This window comes from Nyctereutes procyonoides, unplaced genomic scaffold (genome assembly GCF_905146905.1).
Source record: "Nyctereutes procyonoides isolate TBG_1078 unplaced genomic scaffold, NYPRO_anot_genome, whole genome shotgun sequence".
NCBI classification, from domain to species: Eukaryota; Metazoa; Chordata; class Mammalia; order Carnivora; family Canidae; genus Nyctereutes; species Nyctereutes procyonoides.
In genome coordinates, this window is record NW_026575047.1 from 42,656,902 (window position 1) to 42,666,474 (window position 9,573).

Below are 9,573 nucleotides of genomic sequence, written 5' to 3' on the forward strand. Positions count from 1 at the left end.
AAAATACTCCTTGGTTCACAAAACTGCAAGTCCTGAAGGAGGGTGGGGACCTGGAGGTCCAGCCAGAGAATCTGCCTGCCCCTGCCCTTCTCTGGGCAGCCTCTTTCTCAGAGAGGAAGCAAGAGAGTGACAGTACTTGTTGCCCTCACAGCTGTGTGCCCCAATGTCCCTGGGTAAGAGAAAGGGCAACCTCCAGAAGATCTCCAAAGAGCTGGAAGCTCCTTTCTCAGAGACACCCCACAAGCACCTCTTCCTTATCTACACTGAGCCAGGGCACATCTCTCTCCTGAAAGAAGCTGAGGCCAAAACAAGACCAGGCACAGACTGGCTCATGCTTGCTCACCCCAGAGTCAGTCACCACAGCAAGGGGATGGATCATCCTGACAGGCTTAGACCGTTGCACCCTGAAGCTTGGGCATGAAACAATGGCAAATAGTAAAATGTACCTCAGGAGGACAACATCTACAACCGAGGCAGCTGGGGAATCTCCACACAACTGACCAATACACTCAGGAGCCTCTTAAGGCTCGTTTCTACTGGAGCAAAATAGCACAAGTCACCTTCCCTTCCTGGGCTGTTTTCTCCACTGTTATCTTTCAGTAGTCACCAGGCAGATGACTATAATGATTTTTGGGACCAAAAGGGATTCGGTATCTAGCCAGAAGCGCTGTTCTGAAACTTATCCACTACAGATGTCATGGAAGGGGTGTCTGGGTGGCTCAGTCAGTTGAGTGTCCGACTCTTGATCTTAGCTCAGGTCTTAATCTCAGGGTCATGAGTTTGAGACCCATATTGGGCTCCATCCTGGGTATGGAGTCTGCTTAAATTAAAAAGAAAAGTAGAGGGGATCCCTGGGTGGCGCAGCGGTTTGGCGCCTGCCTTTGGCCCAGGGCGCGATCCTGGAGACCCGGGATCGAGTCCCACGTCGGGCTCCCGGTGCATGGAGCCTGCTTCTCCCTCTGCCTGTGTCTCTGCCTCAATCTCTCTCTCTCTGTGACTATCATAAATAAATAAAAATTAAAAAAAATAAAAAATAAAAAATAAAAAGAAAAGTAGAGAAAGAAAAGAAAAAAAAAGAAAAGAAAAGAAAAAAGAAAAGAGATGTCGTGGAGACTCCAAGATCTGCCTGTGGTGGAGACCAGCAACTAAGAGAAGTGACCCGAGGAGTGTATCATACTCGTCCATTTAATGAATAAATTCCTTCAGCACTGACTCATTCTGGAGCCAGTTCTTTTTTTTTTTTAATTTTATAAATTAATTTTTATTGGTGTTCAATTTACCAACATACAGAATAACACCCAGTGCTCATCCCGTCGTGTCCCCCTCAGTGCCCGTCACCCATTCACCACCACCCCCCGCCCTCCTCCCCCTCCACCACCCCTAGTTCATTTCTCTGGAGCCAGTTCTACCCAGTTCTAGATCCTAGAGATCTTTACATTCCTGGAGAATCAGATAATGAGGGAACAAATGTAAAACAAGGTAATTCCCGATTGTGAAAAGTGTCAAGAAAGAAATAAAATTTGATGGTAATATAGCAATAGGATGGTCTGGGAGCATATGTACAAGGGGGGGGGGGGCTTTTGGCAAGAAAGAGAGGCTGGAGAAGACACAGGGTCCTGGATGTCTGGGTGCTTGAGGAGCTCCAATTGTATCCCAAGAACAATTTGAAGCATCAAAAGAAGGGAAGAGAGGACCCTGCTAGGAAGTGTGACATAAACTGAGTCCCAGCTCCATCAAATGACTTCCAGATCCTCAGTGTGCATGCACACTTGTAAAATGGGATTTTGAATACCTACCGCATAGGGCTGTAAGAACAACGTATGAAAATAGACCTATACACCGTGTGACAAAATAATTATGAGTAATCTCTTCTCTTTGCTGCTGAGGGCTGTGGTGTTTAGAGGGGTGTTTGGATGTCTGCAACCTGCCGAGGAATGCATCAGAAAAAATGAGATGGGGGCAGCCCAGGTGGCTCAGCGGTTTAGCACCACGTTCAGCCCAGGGTGTGATCCTGGAGGCCCCAGATCAAGTCCCACGTCGGGCTCCCTGCATGGAGCCTGCCTCTCCCTCTGCCTGTGTCTCTACCTCTCTCTCTGTCTCTGTGTCTTTCATGAATAAATAAATAAAACCTTTTTAAAAAATGAGATGGTTTATGGGTGGAGAAGTAGATGGAGAGCTGGATGGGTATGCAACGGAACAAGTAGAGTTAAAAGTTAATGGAAGTATCTAGGTGATGGAGGTATGTGTGTGTTCACTGTAAAATGCTTCGAACTTTTCAGTGTCTTTGAAAGTTTTCACACACACACGTGGAGAAACAGGGAAAGAGGTGCCACTTTTCTTTTAAGAAATTTGAAACATTTCCTCGTCCTCTCCAGCTCTACACGCCCGCCTTTCTTGTCTGGCTGTTTAGCAAGTCACCTTGCATTCCTGCCCAGTGACTGGGTCTAAAGGGGGGACACAGGCCACCTAAGCAGACGTGGGTCATCTCAGCAGCGACCTGAAAGGGGACAGGGCGCTGGCCAGGAAGCTTTACAATTAAGCCCCAACGAGGGCTGAGCCTTTGCCGCCAGAGGGCGCCCCCGCGGCGTCCTGAGCTCCAAGGCTGAGGGTACTTGGGCCAAGAGCCAGGCTCCTGCCCCTCCAGTCCGGCCTGGGACCACTGCCTCTGCAACTACTTGAGCAAAATACCTCTTGAAACAGAACAGTGTGAGAGTCAGCGCCTCCAGTCTGGTCCCGCAGAGATTCTGATGAAGAAGATATGGAGGGAGGGAAGGAGGGAGGGAGGGAGGGAAGGAGGGAAGGAGGGAGGGAAGGAGGGAGGGAGGGAGGGAGGGAGGGAGGGAGGGAGGGAGGACACTAACGTGCACTGAGCAAGTGTCAGCCAGTGCTAAATGCTTTCACATCACTTATTTCATGTTTTAGTTATGAATCAGTCTGAAAATAGAACAGGACTTGCAGCGCAAAGGATGTGCATTTCATTCCTGGCAGACACAGCCCAATTAGGGGCTCCCGGGTACTCCCAGGGCAGAGCAACTTTTCGAGGCAGTAATGTAACCTCCCCACCCCTTGCTCCAAGACCCAAGAGGCTCAGAGTAACTATGTCCTGGAGGCTGAGACTGTGCCTCTAGTGGCTCCCTATGCCCTCGCCATGCATCCTCAAGGAGTCTGCCCACAAGCTGCTTCACATGAGTTTAGAAGAGTAGGTTAATCTTGAACCCTTCCTCTGCCCAAACCATCCACTGCTCCCACTGATCCAAGTATTTCCTGAGACCATCTGGTAGCTTAGCCACCAGAGATTAGGCAAAAATATGCAATCACTCAGTCTTTTAAAATCATAATCATGTCTCAACTAGGTGCTTAGGTACCACATGCCCTCATCTCTCCACTCAACAGGCCAGCCCAAGCCCCCGGGGCCTGCAGCCACAAAGGCTCCTCAGAGCTCCCTAAATGTTAGCCTCCTCACCTCCCCTTAGTAAGAAAGCAGGACTATGCAGGAAAAGTCACTTTCTGACTTTCAACCTGCCAGATTAGGATGAAAAGGGAATCTGAATGAATCCTGTGGGACTCTGGTTATAAAGAGTGTCATCTCCCAGATTTTGATTAGTGCTACTTTGGTGTTTAAATATTGTTATTCAAGGGATCCCTGGGTGGCTCAGTGGTTTGGTGCCTGCCTTTTGGCCCAGGGCGCGATCCTGGAGTCCCGGGATCCATTCCCGCGTCAGGCTCCCGGCATGGAGCTTACTTCTCCTCTGCCTGTGTCTCTGCCTCTCTCTCTCTCTCTCTCTCTCTCATGAATAAATTTTTTTTAATATTTAAAAATAAATAAATAAATAGATAAATAGATAAATAAATAAATAAATATTGTTATTAATGAGTCATATATGTCAGGCCTAAGAAACACAACAAGCATAAAGACAGTTAGATTCACCCATGAACCCACTGGGAGGTAAACACTCCTAACACTGGTGCATACTCCACCGAGCTTTTGTTGATACACAAGCCACTTTTCCTGAAAGTGATGTTGGATACACTATTTGTAGCTTGTTTTTTATCTTTCAACTATAATCCCAACTACCTTTTGATGGTTGAGGAATCTTTTTTTTCTTTTAACTGAAGCAAACATTTTTCACCCTACGCTAGGTAAACAGATATACTTCTATGCTTTTTAATGGTTATGAATTTTTATTATGACATGTTTCTATATTTCATGTAGCAAACTGTTAGTAGGCTTATAGTTGCTTCTGATCCTTCCTCAGTGTAAACAGTGCAAGAAGTCCCTTTACTGTGAGCATCTTTGAACATTATCTGATTAATTCCTTCAGATTAATTCCTGGAAATGAAAGTCCTAGGTAGAAAGACACCTACATTTTCAAGGTCAGATGCATGTTGACAAATGGCCTCTACCAGCCTCTTTATAAACTTTGAGTATTACCTCAAATGTAAGCCCTCAAGTCTGATTTAAGACTCAGAGATTTTATGCTCCTTTAGCAAAAAAAGCTTTCCTAGGGCCAAAATTTCAATCCACTTTGTAAAATTATCCACTAACAAAGATCAAGACCGCAGGGTGTGAATTCAGTGGAGAAATCAAACAAATATGCAGATAATCCAATATAAGCAAACTTTTGTTTCTACAATTTCCTCTTTCCTAGCTGGCTCCAAAAAACCCACTCCCCTCCCATGTCCAGCACAGCAGAGATCATCCCCCACACAGCTGCAGAGAGAAGCAGAAGCAGAGAGAAGAGGTCCTCAGAGCCTTGTGTCCTGAGACCTGCCAGACCTGTTTGAAAATTAACCTGGTTGGGACCCCTGTCCGGCTCAGTTGGTAGAGCATGCAAATCTTGATCTTGGGGTCTTGAGTTCAAGTCCCACGTTGCGGGTAGAGTGTACTTAAAAAAAAATTAGCCTGGTAACACCCATCAGACAAGATCATGGGGAGAACTGGACAACACTAAACTTTCTCCCAGCAAATAGAAACAGTGAAGAAATTCCCCCAAACTTGTGTATTCTGAAATCCTCCTATCCTTTGGAAATCCTCCCAGCCTTCTCAAAGAACAGCCTTTCCCAAATGACAGAGAAGACTCATTGTCTCCTCTTCCTTGTGACTCCTGTAGACTCAAAGACAAACCCCTAATTCCCTGTGACCTGGCCAGACTCCAACCCCCTTTCCCAGCCTTCTGTTCTTTTTGCCATAAGTGACTTGCTGAACTATTTGCCCATCCCTCAAAACTACCTAGATACAGAGAGAAACACTTCCTATTCAGATGACTAGCTGAGACGAGAATGCCCCTGATCACAAAAATAACCCAACTATAACACAGCTCCATCTATAACTTACCTACTCCTCCCTAGAAAAGTCGAAGACAAAACTACTTTGCCTCATGAGATACTAGAATCTTCGGGTCTGGGGAGAGTTCTCCCTGTTGGAATAGCCTGAACAAAATCAATGTATTTACTTGCTTGGTTCTGTGTTTTGTGAGGATTTTTTGGCTTTGGCACACCCCTCTTAAATCAGAGTGCAATACTCTTCCTCTCCTAGAAGGTACCAGCTGGAGAGTTCATAGGACCCCACACACACACAGTGGAAAAGCTGGGGTCCATCTGATCCCAGCTGAGATTCTGCTCCGAGATCAGAGCCCATGTCTCTGCCCACTTCCTTTCTTCAAGGCATGGCTCTCACTCCTACACATCGGGATGTGTAGGCTCCATCTACATTTCCTGGTCTATCTAGTTGTCCTCTGGTGGGAGAGAAGTGTGGAGCGGGGCAGAGAATGCCCCTGGAGAGTAAGGGTAAGCGGGCTTTGGGAGACAATGCACTTGCAGGTCATAAAGGAGCCAGAGACCTTGGGGCATGGCCCCCTGTGCTCACCCTGGAGGCTGCCTGGCCACCCACACCTGAGGCTAGTTCTAAAGGAGGTCTAATTCTGGAGACTGGCCAAAAGAGCAGGAAGGATTAAGGGGATGGGACACAGGGTACCTAGGGATACCTAGGCAGAGGGGACCTCTCACTCACACATTCATTCAACAAACTGCAATTGAACTTACTCAATTGAGTGTCAGGGGTATTTCTGGAACGAAGGAATGACAAAGGACTGGATGCCAGGAAGAGACAGAGAGAAGGTAAGATAGAATCCAGGCACACCCAGAACTCACCTCTAGGGAAGGAGCTTAAAATGCAAAACTACTATAATGCAGGATTGTGTATAAGAGGCGCCATGAAATTCTGTGGAAGTGAAGTAAAAAGACAAGTCACTTGTGGCAGGACTGCAGCACCCTTCTAGGCCCAAGGAGCCTTGGTGTAAATGGGAAGAAAGAATCTGCCTTGAAAAAAAAACCCAGCTCCCTGGGCCCAGGGCTTGGCAAAGAGGGAGCTGGCTTTTAACACCACCCTCTCCTCAGTGAAGGGCCCTCAAACCCTCACCTGGGCACCATAGTGCCAGATTCTCCATGGGGGGCTTCATTGGAGTAGGTGGCATTTGAGTCTGCAGAAAAGACTAGCAGGTAGAGAGGGCGAGGTGGACGGCAAGGGGGTTGTTGAGAGCAGAGGGTAGGATAATCCAGCCAGATGGGTTGGTGTAACAGCATCCTGGGGATGGGGATTGAGGGGCCCCCACTGGAAGCACAGAGTCAGCTGGAGCCACCCCTGGGAGGTCACACCTTGGGTACCCTCTGGGTGAGTGCTCCCAGGTCACACACCCAGACCTGCCCAGCAAGGCAGTCTAGCAGCTTGAAGAGCTCAGGTCTGAGAGTGATTATGGACTGAATTATGACACCCGCCCCTCTCTGCCCCAGATTTCATAAACTGAAGACCTACCTAATCCGAGCACCTGAATGTGATTGTATTTGGAGACAAAGCCTTTAAAAAGGTAAGAAGGTTGACTGAGGTCGTAGGGTGGGGCCCTAATCCAATCTGGCAGACGCCCTTACACAAGTAAGAAGGGACAGCAGGGGTGTGTATGCACAGAAGAAAAATGTAGTGAGGACACAATGAGAATGCAGGCACGTGCAGGGCTAGGGGAGAGGCCTCGGAGGAAACCAGCCCCACTCACACCTTGATCTTGGACTTGCGGCCTCCAGAACTGTGGGGAACAGTTTCTATGGTTTAAACCACCCAGTCTAAAGTGTTAGTGTCACAGCAGACTGCGCTGCCAAAGACAGGAGTGGACATCAGACTCCAAGTCCCCTCACTGTGTCCCAGGTGAGTCCCTCAGCCTCTCTGGGCCTCTCCTGATCTGATGTGTAAAACAAAGGGAAAGCCACATTCCTCCCTGCACAGCACGGAAGGGGAAATGAAATTATGTGTGTGGAATGGACGTCTAGTAAGCATGCAGAGGTTTGAAGAAGAGTGTCACTTCTACAGTGCGATGCATGCCCGTAGGGGGGCGGGCGGGGGGCTGGGATGATGGTGGAAAGACCAGAACTGAGGCCATAGCTGACAATACTGCATGGTGTAAAAGTGGCTAAAAGTCCTTAGGAGTTCTCATCACAAGAACTACAGGTGATGGTAGATGTTAATTAAACTTACTGTAGTGATCATTTCATAATAGATACATGTATCAAATTGTTAGGTTGCACATTAAAAATAATACAACGAAAAAAATAATAATACAACGTTATACGTCAGTCATAACTCAATGAAAATCCTGGGTGGCTCAGTGGTTGAGCGTCTGCCTTCAGGCGTGATCCCTCTGTCTCTGCCTCTCTGTCTCTCATGGGTAAATAACTAAAAGCTTTAATAAATAAATAAATATAAAAGATAAGCACTGGATCAGAGGCAGAAAAAATAAGAATTTCTTTTTACATTTATGCTACCCATTCTTCTTGCATTTCTATTTTTATATATGGTTTTCATAAACATAACATCTAAGGTACATAAGTATTTCTACATTATGAAAAAGATCTCCCTTGTACATTTCCACTTTGTACCTGGTATTAATGTGCATTATGCATAAATGCAGAGCTATATTATGTAATATGTGAATAAACAGATTTACATATCCAGGGGTAGAATAGCACACCTCTCCTTATCTAAGGGGATACGTTCCAAGACCACCAGTGAATGCCTGAAACCACAGATGGTACCAAACCCTATATATATTGACTTTCTTATACATATATACCCATGGTGAAGTTTAATTTCTAAAGTAGGCACAGTAAGAGATTAACAATGATTAGCAATAAAACAGAATAATTATAACAATATACTGTAAAAAAAAAGCTATACGGATGTGGTCTCTCTCTCAAAATACCTTATTTTTTTAAGATTTGATTTATTTATTCATGAGAGACACATAGAGAGAGGCAAAGACATAGGCAGAGGGAGAAGGAGGCTCCCTGTGGGGAGCCTGATGCAGGATTCAATCCCAGGACTCCAAGATCATGACTTGAGCCAAAGGCAGATGCTCAACCACTGAGCCACCCCGGTGCCCTCAAAATACCTTATTGTACTGTTTCACCCTTCTTGTGATGATACGAGATGTCAAAATGCCTACCTGACAAGACAAAGAGAGGTGTATGACATAGGCACTGTGTCGGAGCATGAAGCCACTACAGACCTTCTGACGCTAGGTCAGAAGGGTCAGAGGGTCATCTGCTTCCAGTTGACTGCAAGTGTCTGAAGCCACAGAAAGCAAAATTGTGGACGGGGAGGACTATTGTGTGTGATTTTTTAAATGCACTGGTAGAAATATGCAATCAAAAAAAATCCTTGGAGGCTCATTCAGATCATAACAACATTCCAACAATATTTCTTTGCACCCTTGGATGGGCCAGGGTCAGAAGGCAGTGTTTAGAAACAAGGTGAGGAGGAGGGCAAACGCGGTCAGATGCCATCAAGAAGCTGTAGGTCAGTGTCACCTGTGCCCCGCCAGCCTCCTGGACAAGTGTGGAGACCTTTGAGATGGGGACTTGCACCATCTCCATGAAAGCCTCTGTGACATTCTGCCAACAACCAAAGACCTCCAGGCACCGAACAAGCCTCCAGAGATGGACTCCAACAGACATTGACACAAACGTCATTGTTCAGATGGTCCCCTTTCGTGGTTATAATGGCAGGAAAGCTGTGAATAGTGGACAAGGGGACTTGCAGCTGACATACTCAGCACATGTGAGGCTCCCTTTGGGATGTTCCCTAGATGACTGGAAACACTTGGATGGGGGTGGGGGAGGCTAACGTTCCCACTCGGGGAGATGAGTGGTTCAGAGCCTCTGTCATTTGGCCATAAGTGTAAGTGTAGTCTTATTTTGCAGTCACAGACCAAGGGACAGGTGAGCCCCAGTGGCATGAATCCCATGTTCAATCCCAGATTCAGTCCACTGAATCTCTGCTTTCTGGAGCTGAGAGGGTTCATTGCTTAGAACCCACATGATGAGAGAGTCCAAGGAAACCCCAGAGTGGACCACGAAGCGGTAGGGAATGGGTGGGGGTGCACAGACCCTGAGGGCGGTTTCATCCTTGAAGGTGGGTGGGGCCTGAGAAACAATCAAAGCAGCAGGTCTAAGAGCTTGCAGTGTTGGGTTGTGTTCAGAGAGCATTGCCCAGACTTTGGTTTCTGGCACACTTGGTTGAAATTCCTC